The 12,223-nt window shown below is 55.9% G+C and overlaps 1 protein-coding gene and 1 long non-coding RNA gene across 3 annotated transcripts in view; one reads left to right on the forward strand and one right to left on the reverse strand.

The window, feature by feature from the left end:
- Window positions 1-9,316, reverse strand: part of SYNDIG1L (synapse differentiation inducing 1 like) — a 19,913-nt gene extending 10,597 nt beyond the window's left edge. Inside the window, exon 1 of one of the 2 annotated variants that reach the window (XM_070065033.1) lies at window positions 9,145-9,316. The gene's annotated coding sequence lies outside the window, so the exon portion shown is untranslated. The remainder of the gene's footprint in view (window positions 1-9,144) is intronic. The other variant, XM_017349494.3, reaches the window with a different exon arrangement.
- Window positions 9,317-9,358: 42 nt separating this feature from the next.
- Window positions 9,359-11,165, forward strand: LOC138847175 (uncharacterized). Its single transcript, XR_011384823.1, has 3 exons — window positions 9,359-9,764; window positions 9,966-10,168; window positions 10,987-11,165. It is a non-coding gene; the product is annotated as an uncharacterized lncRNA (long non-coding RNA).
- Window positions 11,166-12,223: the final 1,058 nt, after the last annotated feature.

The following is a 12,223-nucleotide window of genomic DNA, read 5'->3' on the forward strand; positions in this document are numbered from 1 at the left end:
AGACTTGGACCAAGCACACCGACACGGGAATGCAGGCGGGCCCAGCTGCTGTCTTAACTGCTGTGCCTGGGCTCCACGGACTGTACGTGTCAGGGCATACCTGTGTATGCAGCCCCGGGGGGGGGGCCCGGTGTGGGGTGAGAGTGGTGAGGAGCTGGTCCTGAATGGGTTAACACCGGAGTCCTCACTGAGAACCACGGAGCTTAGGGAAAAGATGAGGAGATCTGGGGTGGTTTAGCTGCCCGGGAGTGGCCGCCCAGATAACCTTTGAAGGCCAGGATTCAAATAAACACCAAGGCATTGTGAAGATGCTGAGCTCTCATCCCCTGTCTCTCTGGTGCAACAGGAGAGATTGCTTGCAGACATGAAGATAAAAGCCAGAGATTCTGTAGGGCAGAAGATTAAATAGAAATGATTACAATCCAGGCAAAGGTGAAATCTGTTATAGGTGCTAGACCATCCTCGACTCAGAGACTGCTCTGAGACTGTAAATGCTGCCACTCTGGTAGCTGTTTGTACGAGGCTTGGGGTGGATTTGATGATTTCTGGCGTGTAATTGGGAGAGCCACTAAGCCAGCGTGGGGCCTTCGCTGCAGCTGGCTGCATGGACTAAGGCTTAGGCGGCTGGAGCCGGAGCCAAGGAAAACGGGGGGAACTTAGCTTTCTTTGTCTCTGTTTGCCTCCTCAGCAAACCTCACCTCCTTGCCTGTTCTCTCTCGGCCTCAGCTGCTCTGAACTCCTGACCCCTTCCTCGCAGGGCTGAACCACACAGTAAGTCTCCCTCACTCAAAAAATAAAATGGGGGCTGGTGTTCCGCCTAGCTGTTAAGACTCTGATGAAGATGCCCGCGTCGAAAGTGCCTGGGTTCAATGCCCGGGTCTGCTCCTGACTCCAGCTTCCTGCTGACGTGCACCCTGGGAGGCAGCAGGGACGGCTGAAGTGATTGGGCCCCTGCCACCCATGTGGGAGACCTGGATGGAGTTCCTGGCTCCTGGCTTCAGCCTGGCGCAGCCCTGGCTGTTGTGGGCATTTGGGCAGTGAATCACAGATGGAAGTTCTCTTTGTCTCTCTGCCTCTCAAATAATAATAATAATAATAATAATAATAATAATAATGGATAGTAATTGAGATGATTGTAAAAGCTGGCTCCCTCCTCTCGGAGGGGCAGGAGCTCTGCCGCCCTCTCTAATCTGTATCCACAGAGCAAGGCAACCGCGACCCCCAGGGCCAGGTTATCAGAGGCTGGGAGTCTGTCACTCTTGGATACTTGAGCTCTCCTGGGAGTAGCAGATGGCTCTGTGCTCTGTGGCCACGTGAGTACCTGCTCTGGTCCATGGGACCTGCTGGTTCCAGCCTGCAAGACCTCCTCCAGATACCGCACTCAGGAGCGACAGCGAGCCAGCCCCGCTGTCACCAGGTGAGCTCTGCCCATGCCACATGGGGTGGACTGGTCACACAGCTGAGGTTCTGAGCCCCTAAAGCAGGAGGATGACACAAGTTCTGCCGCTGAGGGCACCAGGGTCACACCAGGGGCAGTGAGGGAGCAGCAGGTGACTGGAGCGTCCGGCCCCAGGGTCAGTGCCCCTTCCAGCTCCTGTCCGGCTCTCCGTGTCACCCCGTTTCTCCAGCTCCCCTAGCTCCCCTCCTGCATGTTGGTTCTGGGCTATCTGCTCTGCTCCCCCTGGGGCTCTACCCTCTGCCTCTCAAAACACTTATCACCATCTCTATTTATAGATGTGGGATGTGTTGATTAGTGTCTTGCTCCCTCCCTAGAAGGTGTGTCCCAGACAGTGGAGACTGGGTGTGTCTTGCTCATTCCTGTATCCCCTTGCCTGGCCTACAGCAGGCACTCAATACGCAGCCGATGTCAAGAATCAATGAACGAATGACTGCATTAGTGAATGAGAGAGCGTTCCCAGGATCTAGGGTAGATGCGGCAAGTCTGATGAAGACACTTTAGTTCTGCACAACAAACATTTCTCAAGTAATTATTTCAGGCTGGTTCTTGGGGTGCCAAAATAAACAAGAAGTGTTACCTATCCCTGGGGAGGGGTGGGAAGTGCAGACTAGCAAGTTCAACATTTGCATAGAATGGAGGGCGCTGTGCCAGAGAAGAGGGAGGAGGGACGCTGTCCCAGGCAGGGGGTTGGTGGGAACTAGGAAGAGGTATCTCAGTCCTGCAGGAGAGCTGGCGGGCAGGCAGGTGAGGCCGTGAGAAAGGCTCTCCCAGCAGAGGAAACAGCAGGACGGGCAGTGGAGGGGAGGGAAGCCGGGGTAGCTTGGTGTTGCTGGAATGAGGTGGGAGAGTGGGGAGGCCTCCCATGCTGGACACAGCCTCCCATACCAGGACAGGCATTGTTCTCATTGTTCTCAGGGCAGTAGGGAGCCCCTGATGGAAGCAAGAGGGGAGGGACCTGGCCACACCTGTGTTTTAGACAGGCTGCTCGGCCGGCAGCTGTGCTAGGAAGGATTGGAGAGGAGTGAGAATGGGGCTGGGAGCCCTGTTAACAGACCATTGTGGAAAAGCAGGGGAGGGGGCGGGAAGGAGGGCCTGCACCTGCTCTCGGGCACAATGGTGCAGGGAAAGCACAGCTGAGGAGCAGTCAGGAGGCTGAACCAACAGTGTCCTTGGCGAACTGCAAGTCAGCCAAGGGCGACTTCCGGGGTCCTGGCTTTGTTAACCACATAGAAGGTGATGGGGCGACCCAGAAACAGTGAGCAGAGGCTGCCGGCTCAAGGGGAGGCCTGAGCACACACCCTCCTCTTTCCTTCTTCAGTTTTTATTCAAACGTTGGGCTATGCATGGTCTGAAAGAACGAAATGGCAGTGACAAAGAATGACGTCAGAGCCTGCGTGGTGGGGCAGCGGGCTAAGCCACGGCTTACAGCGCTGGATCCCATATGGAACTCCTGTTTGAGTGCCAGCTGCCCTGCTTCAGGTCCAGCTCCCTGCTAATGCACCTGGGAAGGCAGTGGAGGATGGCTCAACTACTGGGGCGCCTACCACCGCGAGGGAGACCTAGGTGGAGTTCCTGGCTCCTGGCTTCAGTCCTGGCCCAGCCCTGGTCGGGGCAGCCATTTGGGGAGTGAACCAACAAATGCAAGATCGCTCTCTGTCTCTCTGTCACTCTGCCTGTCAAATCTTAAGAAAGAATGATATCAGTGGACTAGGAACGCCGAGGAAGCCCTGGGAGATAAAGAGCAGAGTCCTGGGTGAAGAAACGGAGCAGAGCAACCCGCAGCCCTGAACACGAGAAGTCAAGGTTGAGGCCTGTGGGAGAAACAGACCCACCCGAGTGTGGGAAGCCGCTCCAGCCTCCCATTCTGGCCAACGCCCTCCCCCCAGTGAACAGCAACTCCCTGAAAAGAGCAAGGAGAACAACTGACCCACGCAGATTGCAAAGCCACTCAAGTTAGAGAAAATATCTTTAAAATTCTTCCAAATTCCTATCCTCAGAGAGCTCCACGAGCAGGCTGCTGGGGAAGAGGAGCAATCCGAGAGCACGGAGGAGCTGTCCACGTTACAAATGATTGCCTGCATTTCAAAACTGCACGCAGAGACGCGATAATGAAACGCACACAGGTAAATACCACAGGACAGTTAATGACATCCCCGAGATACAGAGCAAAAGCACAAGAAGATGGGACTTTTTTAAAGGGAGCTAGAGGGCCGGCGCTGTGGCTCACTTGGTTAATCCTCCGCCTGTGGTGCTGGCATCCCATATGGGTACCAGGTTCTAGTCCTGGTTGCTCCTCTTCTAGTCCAGTTCTCTGCTGTGGCCTGGGAGGGCAGTGGAGGATGGCCCAAGTGCTTGGGCCCTGCACCCGCATGGGAGACCAGGAGGAAGCACCTGGCTCCTGGCTTTGGATCGGCGCAGCACGCCGGCTATAGCGGCCATTTGGGGAAGGGGGATGAACCAACGGAAGGAAGACCTTTCTCTCTGACTCTCTCTCTCACTGTCTAACTCTGCCAAATAAATTAAAAAAAAAAAAATTAAAGGGAGCTAGAGACACAGAGGCCAGTCCCAGGGTGTCCCGTGTCCACCTGCGGGGGGTTTCAGAAAGACACAGCCAAGACACTAGAGGGAAAAAAAAAAAAAAAGACTCACGAAACAAAAGTCACACCGTACCCCATAAATACAATTCTTGTCCAGTAACATTAAATTCAATTAAAAATAATGAAAGAAGAAGCAGAAAGACATTTCCTGAGTGGAAAGAAAAAAACTATTGAGATTGAGAAGGTGCACCAAGCACAGAGCTGGAAAACCTCACGTGTGCGCCTCTGCGCATGCACACAGGGGAGCAAGACCGGGAGACGCGGATGGGCTTGGTTTGGAATCCTCGTGTGGAAATTCTGCCTGGCACTTGGATGTGTGGATGAAGCCCAGGGAAGTGGTCAGGCCTGGAGAGTGGAGTGAGAACCAGCAAGAGATTTTGGAGAGAGGGAAGATCAGAGCCGAGAAGGCAGGAAAGGAGACGGCGGGGCACACCTCCGCTCCCACGGACACGTCTTCATTGCTACCTTCCTGGAAAAATCCGCCCACCCTCTTTGCTATCCCCTGCCACTCTGGGCTCCCGTGGGCCTGGCTGGCTTCTCTCTCCAAGCATACTCCATCCGCCTGGGGGCTGGGTTTCTGGCTGACAAGGGTGAACATTGCCTGCCGGAATGATTGGGATGGTGGCGCCACGCTACTCAAATTAGTCCATTTTCAGGCGGAAATCAGATCTTTATTCTCACGGAAATAACCTGTCTCTCCACTGAAGCAGCTCATTCCCAACCACTTAGGCGCAAACGGCGCATCTAATGGCGGAAGATAACATACCTAACGGAGGAGAGGACACTGGCCCTCGCTCCCTGCTTGGTCTGGACCAGGGGCTGGCGGGGGCGGAGGGGGCTGCAGGGAGTGGGGGGAGAACAGGATGTGACACAAAGCAGGGATGAGGTGGACGAGGATCAGCCTTTCTTGTCCCCTGGATTGCAGCGCAGGGAACCTCGTCCCAGACAGGAAGCCGACTGAGTCCCCCAGAAAGGCAAGGATTGCAAACTACAGAAGAGGGCTTAGCGAGCCGAGAGATTTCTCCCCGAAGTGCGGGCTGTGTCTTTTTGCTTCTTCCTCCCTGGGGTGTGGACTGGAGGGCCCGGCAGCCCCCTCCAGGATGCAGAGATGAACAGGCCTTGGGATTTGCAGGTAATTAATAATGCACCGCTGTCCTCAGATATACTGTGCTCCTGCCATTTTGTGTGTCATTCAGGGGACCTGCATGTGTGGATCTCAATGTTCCAATCTCTCTCTCTCTCTCACTCACACACACACCATTTAGTGACCAGGTTGCATTCATTCTTTCTCTTCCCCAGCTCCCCCCACTGCTGCCCCAGCTTGCTGTGATCACCTGATCACATGCCAGGGTCCCCTCCCTCTTGTCTTTGAGTCTTTGCAGAGGGGCCACAGTAGGAGCCACAGCAAGGAGGGGACAGGAGTCGGGGTGGGGCATGCTTAGGAAGTCGCTGGTGGATAGTTCTCCCTGGCTGGGAGAGGGGCTGGCTGCTGTCTACCTGGGTGACCAGAGCTGGCTGTGGGGGTGGGAGGGCACCCAGACAGCTGCAGAGGGAAGAGGAGCATGTTTTTGTCACCCCCAACAGCAGGCCAGCTCCACGGCAGACCAGTCCTGCACAAAAGAAAGCCCCTTTAGCTGCTGGCTGTGGCTGCTGCTGCTGTCACGTCGCTTCGTTACAGGGGTTAGTGACTGTCCATTAACTCCAGAGAGCTGGCTCTTGCCAGGCTGCACCAACAGCTGGGAGACAGAAAGCGCTGACGTGGGGCGGGAGCTGCGTGGGTCGGGAGGTCACAGCCATGGCTCACTCAGACCCACCCAAGTGCCAATTAGCTAAGGCATTTCTGAGCTGTGGCTGGGCCTGCCCCCATTGAGGGAAATGATTGTCAGAAAGCTCACTCAGTCTGTTTTTCTGTAAAGCAGGACTCTCTGGAGGTCTGTGCCCTCCTCCAGTTTTCCTGGCTGGGGGAGATCCCAGCTATGCAGGGCCCTGGGAGGAGGTACCTGGGAGGTCTGGTCCCTTGGCCCAGGACTACTTGTAAAGGAGAGTGGGGGAGGGGTGCTCCTGACTTCTTGGCTTGGAGGCAGTGGCCCTCACAGCTCAGCCTCTTTGCAAACACTTTGGACTTTCCCAGGGACACAAGGAAGGGTGGGGGTCCTTGAGAAAACAGCAGGGGCCAGTGCTGTGCCCCAGCGGGTCAAGCCACTGCTCTCCTAGCCTGCATCCCACAAGAGCACCGGTTGGAGTCCTGGCTGCTCTACATCTGATCCAGCTCCCTGCGAAGGCACCTGGGAAAGCAGCAGAAGATGGCCCAAGTGCTTGGGCCCCTGCCACCGACATGGGAGACCCCAGTGGAGTTCCAGACTTCTGGCTTCAGCGTGGCCCAGCCCTGGCCCTTGTAGCCATTTTGGGAGGAGGGAGTGAACAGGCAGATGGAAGCTTTCTCTCCCTGTCTCCTCTTCTCGCTCTACAACTCTGCTATTCAAATAAATAAAGTGGGTCTTAAAGAAAACTTTACAAAGAAGAAAACGGCAGACACACAAAGGCTCTCTTGGTTCCTATTGCTCCCTTCCGTTCTAGTCATGAAATCCAGCTCCCCCTGGGCTAATGAAGCTGGGAGCCTGGACCCAAGGAGGGCTGTGGGCTTTGTGGGCCTGAGACAGCCTTAGAGAGCCCCACAGGACGCGAACCTTGAAACTCATGGGGCCCAACTCTTCTCTTACGGATGAAGGCTGCAGAGGGAAGGGACCTGTCCGAGACCGGCTATGGCAAATCTTGGACCAGAACAAGGTTCTCCCGACTCCTAGTGAAGCGCCTTTATTCTGACACATTGAAACACTTCTGTCCCTTACTTTACACCCGCTTACTGAGTCTTACTACTTCCCAGGTGCTGAGGGGAGGGAGGTATGCAGGGAGGCCAGGAGATGAAAACAACACCCTCTCTGCCTTCAAGGAGCTGTTTCCCCAGATCTGTAATTCTTGGGAAAAATAATAATAAAAACTGCGAGTCAGACGCTCACTGTCTACTGTCTCCCGTAGGTGTTGATGAGGGAGAAGGCAGGAGGGAAGCCTTTTGTCTTCCCAGGATTTATGAGCTGGGCTTCACTGATTCTGGGACCCCAGGGAGGCCCAGGCCAGAGGGAGCCATGGCCTGGCTGGGAGACGAGGGGGTACAGGTGACAATGATTAGGGCACCACCAGGAGGCCTGGCTAGCAGGTGGGAACAGTGACCTGGGAATGGAGACCAGTTGCAGCTACTGAGTCTCCCATCAAGTGTGTTGTTTTATCTAGTCCCAAGGCAGTTCCCCACGGCGGCCCTGTCCCCAGTCTAGGGTTCAGGACATTGAGGTTCAGAGAGCTTGGGTAACTGGACAAAGCCAGCAAATGCCAGTGCCTAGCTCGGAACTCCTAGCCTAGTGCTCTTTCTCTACTTCTAAAGATTTATTTATTTAGGTTGAAAGTCAGAGTTATTGGGGCAAGCGCTGTGGCATAGTAGGTTAAGCCTCCACCTGTGGTGCCAGCATCCCATATGGGTGCTGATTAGATTCCTGGCTGCTCCACTTCCAATTCAGCTCCCTGCTGATGGTCTGGGAAAGAAGTAGAAGATGGCCCAAGTGCTTAGGCCCCAGTACCCGCATGGGAGACCAGGAGAAGCTCCTGGCTCCTGGTTTTGGAGCAGCACATCTCTGGCCGTTGCGGCCATCTCGGGGAGTGAACCAGTGGGTGGAAGACCTCTCTCTCTGTCTCTCCCTCTCTCTGTCTGCAACTCTGCCTCTGAAATAAATAATTTAGAAAAAAAGAAAAAGAAAAAGAAAAAGAAAGAGTTACTGAGAGAGGGAGGAAGAGACAGACACACAGAGATACATCTTCATCTGCTGGTTCACTTTCCAGATGGCCAACTAGTTCTGGGCCAGGCCAAAGCCAGGAGACAGGAGCTTCATCTGGGTCTCCCATGTGGGTGGTAGGGTCCCAAACACTTGGGCCATCTTCTGCTGCTTTTCCTAGGCCGTTAGCAGGGAGCTGGATTGGAAGTGGAGCAGCTGGATTTAAACCAGCACCCACATGAGATGGCAGTGTCGCAGGAGGCAGCTTTACCAGCTATGCCACAATAGTAGCCCCATCTAGTGCGCTTTCTACCACTGGGGGTGGGGCCGGAGGGTGAGGATAAAGCAGTAGAAGGCAGGGGTCAGCCAAAGTGATGGACCCAGCCCTCCCCTACGCAGCTTTATTTGGATCACCACATTCCTCCTGCCACTCGTAGAACTCTGCTGTGAAGAACTAAAAGCACTTTGCAGGCCCGAGTGAGCTCATCTGGCACACTCTTGCCAGAGACAGCGAGCGAGAGAGGAGAGAGAGAGGGAGGGAGAGGGAGAGAGAGGGAGAGAGCGAGAGAGAGAAGTCCAAATGCAGGCTCTGTGTAGGGTCACCAGCATTCAGGCGTGTAACGGAAAGTAGGACCCGGGTTCCCCAGTCCTTGCTCTCATGCACTGAGCAGTGTGATGCAAAACCCGCCTGTTTCCATGAGAGTCAAGAGGGCCACAGGGAAAAAAAAAAAACAAAACACTGGAGTTATCTTCTGGTACTTCTTTCCTTCCCTGGAGAAATTGGCTAATGAATCCTCAGGCTCTGGGCCCATCCCTTGGCCCAAGGGCCATTTCTAGGGCAGAATAATCTCAGAATAAAGGGGACACAGCCATCCCAGTCACACTGGTGAGCAGGTTTGGATGGGAGAAGAGAGGAGCCCAGTGAACCCAAAGCCGATTTTGCTAGTGTCGCAGAACCGTAATGGGACTGGGGTGCCAAAGGGCCTGGGAGACTCACGGCATTCCTGGCAATCAGTGGGCTGAGTGTCTCAGAGCTTGACCCCTGGAGGCTGGGGTCAAGGGCTGGCGGTGTGGGGTCAGGGTGCCCCTGTGCCTGTCTTGGCTCCAGTCTCTCAGCCCCCTCGCAGCAACCCCAGCCTGGCAGCGGCGCGAGCGCAAGGTGCGGTCCGAGCCCCCAGCCCTGTAGGGGCTCTCCTTGCCTCCCCAGCTCACTCCCGGCTCCGCGCCAGGCTCTGTGCTCCCGCTGCGCCCCGAGACGGCCCCTTACCTGTCCCGCCGCGGACGGTCCCGCCTCCTCCGCTGGGCTCGGGGGCCCGACATGGGCCGGTGAGCGACGGCGCCCCCGCCGCGCGGCCGCGGCGTAGCTCCCGGGAGGGCTGCCCGGCTGCCGGCTCCCGGCCCCGCGGCCCCGCTGCGCCGCCGCCGCCGCTTCAGCACCGCGGACAGCTCCCGCCCGCCGCCCGCCGCCGCCGCCGCCACCCGCCCCGCCCGGCGCGGTCCCGGGAGCCCCGCATTCCGGCCCGGCCCCGCCGCCGCCGCGCAGCCCTCAGCCCGGCCCGAGGCGGCTCGGCGCCGACTTGGGGGAGCTGCCAAGAGGATCGCCCTCCTCCCCGCCTCCCGCCGCCGCCGCCGCCTCCCGCTCGCCTCCCTGCTCCGTGCTCCCTTCCACGCTCGGCAGTCAGCCCACCAGGCACTCCGGACCGGCTGCGGGCGGGGCCGGGCGGGCCGAGAAGTCGGCGGCGCCCGCAGGCGGCGGCAGAGCGGGGGGCGCCCGACTGGAATCGGCGTCGCTGGCTCTGGCTCCGGGAGCCGAGCGTCTTTCCAGCCCGCCTCTTCCCCTCCTCTGCGCACCCCCAGAAGCAATGGGCGGCCCTTGGGCTCCTTAAGGTATTTTGGAACACCACGGCTCCCAAGTTTTAATGTTGATCTTCCCTAAAAAAGAAAAGCCAGCAAAAAGCATTTATTGAGCGCCTTGTGCATACCAGACACGGTGCCAGATTATTATTTATTTATTTTTTGCCAACGTAATCACAGTAGATCGTCTTAACAACTCTGTAAGGCAACGCGTTTTCTTTTTCCGTTTTACAGACCAGAATGCTGGACGCACAGAGACAGAGTCTCCTAATTTGGGAAGTGCACAGACTTTCAAGCTAATAGGACTGGGTTTCTGTCCTAGAGTTCCACTTGCTAACAGGGCCTTGAGCAGGTTTCTGACCTCTCAAAGCCTCAGGCTTCCTGTCGTCAAAATGGGGGAAGCTGTATCCGCCTGCGAGGGGTCATGTGAGGACAAGGTGAGATGATATATATATGTGACAGGTGGGCACCCAGGGCCCCGCGGTGCTCCCATGGGAGACCTCAGACCTCAGCGCAGGCCTTCCTTCTGGCTGATTTGTGTTGCCCACTCTGCTGCTTTTTATCTGCCCTCTCCCCAACCCCATCCCAGTTTCCTCTTTTTTTAAGTCTGGGGACACCCCGTCTTGGGTTTTAGGGGGAAGCCCCTAACTTGGGTCTCAAGTTTCCTCTTGGAGGAGAGAGTATCTCACTTGCTTCGAAATCAAACCAGAGCAAACAGAAGCTGCAGTTCCTCCCTCTCCCCATGCAAGAAGCACACTGAAGGGTGGGCTCCAGGAAACCACAGGGGGTCTGCAGAGACACTGATACCCCCGCACCACACACACACACACTCAGGACTTGGGCACTGAGTTGGCATGCCCTCCTGCACCTTTGATCTGTTCCTGGCCCCCTATACTTGGCCTTGACCTCCATCTGCTTCTCCCTTCCCTGCCCTGGCTTTGCCTCATGCCTGGACTGCATACTGAATCACTAGTTGAAAGGATAATGAAAAAGCCAGTGAAGCAAAAGCCGCATATAAATTCCAAATACTAACATTGATAATTATATGCTGCTGTCTGGAGGGAAACTCCAAGAGAGACCATGGTATTGTGTCAAGGGCCCTGGCCTGGGGCCCATGAGACCCAGGTCTTGCCTTTGGCATTAACTGACTGTGCAAGGGGTTGGCACTGTGGTGTAGTGAGTAAAGCTGCTGTCTGCAGTACCCCATCCCATATGGGCAATGGTTCAAGTCCCAGCTACTCTATTTCCGATCCAGTTCTCTGCTGTGGCCTGGGAAAGCAGTAGAAGATGGCCCAAGGCCTTGGGTCCCTGCACCTGCGTGGGAGACCCAGAAGAAGCTCCTGGCTCCTGGCTTTGGATCAGCCTAGCTCCGGCTGTTGCGGCCATCTGGGGAGTGAACCACCAGATGGAAGACCTCTCTCTCTCTCTCTCTCTCTCTCTGCCTCTGCCTTTCAAATAAATAAATAAATAAATAAATAAATATTAACAACAAAAAAAGAATTCTTCATGGCATATAAACACTAGCATTTAAAAAAATTTTAGCTGTACAACCTTAGGTGGTTGCCTAATCTCTCTGGGCCTCCGCCTTAGGAGTCTGGGCCCCTTTAGCAGTGGGGTGGTGGCATATGAAGTCTCTAACTGTAAGCTAGTGCAGCGACACAAGTTTCTTTCAGGAAAACTACCCTAGCCTAGGGAGTGGCTCAGGGACCGAAGAATCTGCACTACACAGACTTCCCCTTCGTCTTTCCATTCCTTCTCGTGTGCTTGCCTTTCTCTCCCCACCAAGCATTTCCTGCTATGTACTGAAACTCAGCCCCTCTGCTCTGCCCCAAGAAAGCAAAGTCTAAGCCATAGTTCAGGCTGCTGAAGGAGCTGCATGAAGGGAGGTGGGGTGGGCAGATGCATTGACTGGCAGTTCCGACACACTGAGTAAGCGACAAGTGCACAGAGAAGGAAGGGAACAGCTCTGCCTGCGGGAGTCCCAGGAGGCTTCCTGGAGGAGGTGACATTTGGGCTAAGTTTTACTGAAGGCTGAAACATGCAGCAGACAGGCCAAGGGGAGAGGGACTTCCGGCTGGGAAGTTTGGGGGACTGGTGAGGAAGCTAGGGCAGAATCCTGGGGAGAGAGGGCGAGGACTTGCGCAAGCAGGAGTCAGGGGGGATGGGGAGCAGGGGGAGGGTTTAAGATGGTTCTGAGTGAGAACAGAGGAGAGAATGGCTGCAGGGAAGGGCATGGGTGTCAAGGGTGATGCTGGGGCCGCCTGCTCGGGAAGCTAGTGCCGCTGGCCGGAGGGTCTCAGGAGGGGGCAAACTGCGCTCACCCTGGGCAGTGCCGCCGAGGGCCATGCACCTCTGTTTCTAGACTTTTACACTTGCTCTGTCATTTTTCTTCTCCCTGGGGAAATTTCTTCAAGTCAAACTCCCTCCCCAGCCCCACCATCTTATCCTGATTGTCTTCATGGAAAAGGGCAAAGTCCAGGCTTGGGCCAGGA

The sequence above is a fragment of the Oryctolagus cuniculus genome, chromosome 20, assembly GCF_964237555.1.
Source record: "Oryctolagus cuniculus chromosome 20, mOryCun1.1, whole genome shotgun sequence".
Taxonomy (NCBI): Eukaryota; Metazoa; Chordata; class Mammalia; order Lagomorpha; family Leporidae; genus Oryctolagus; species Oryctolagus cuniculus.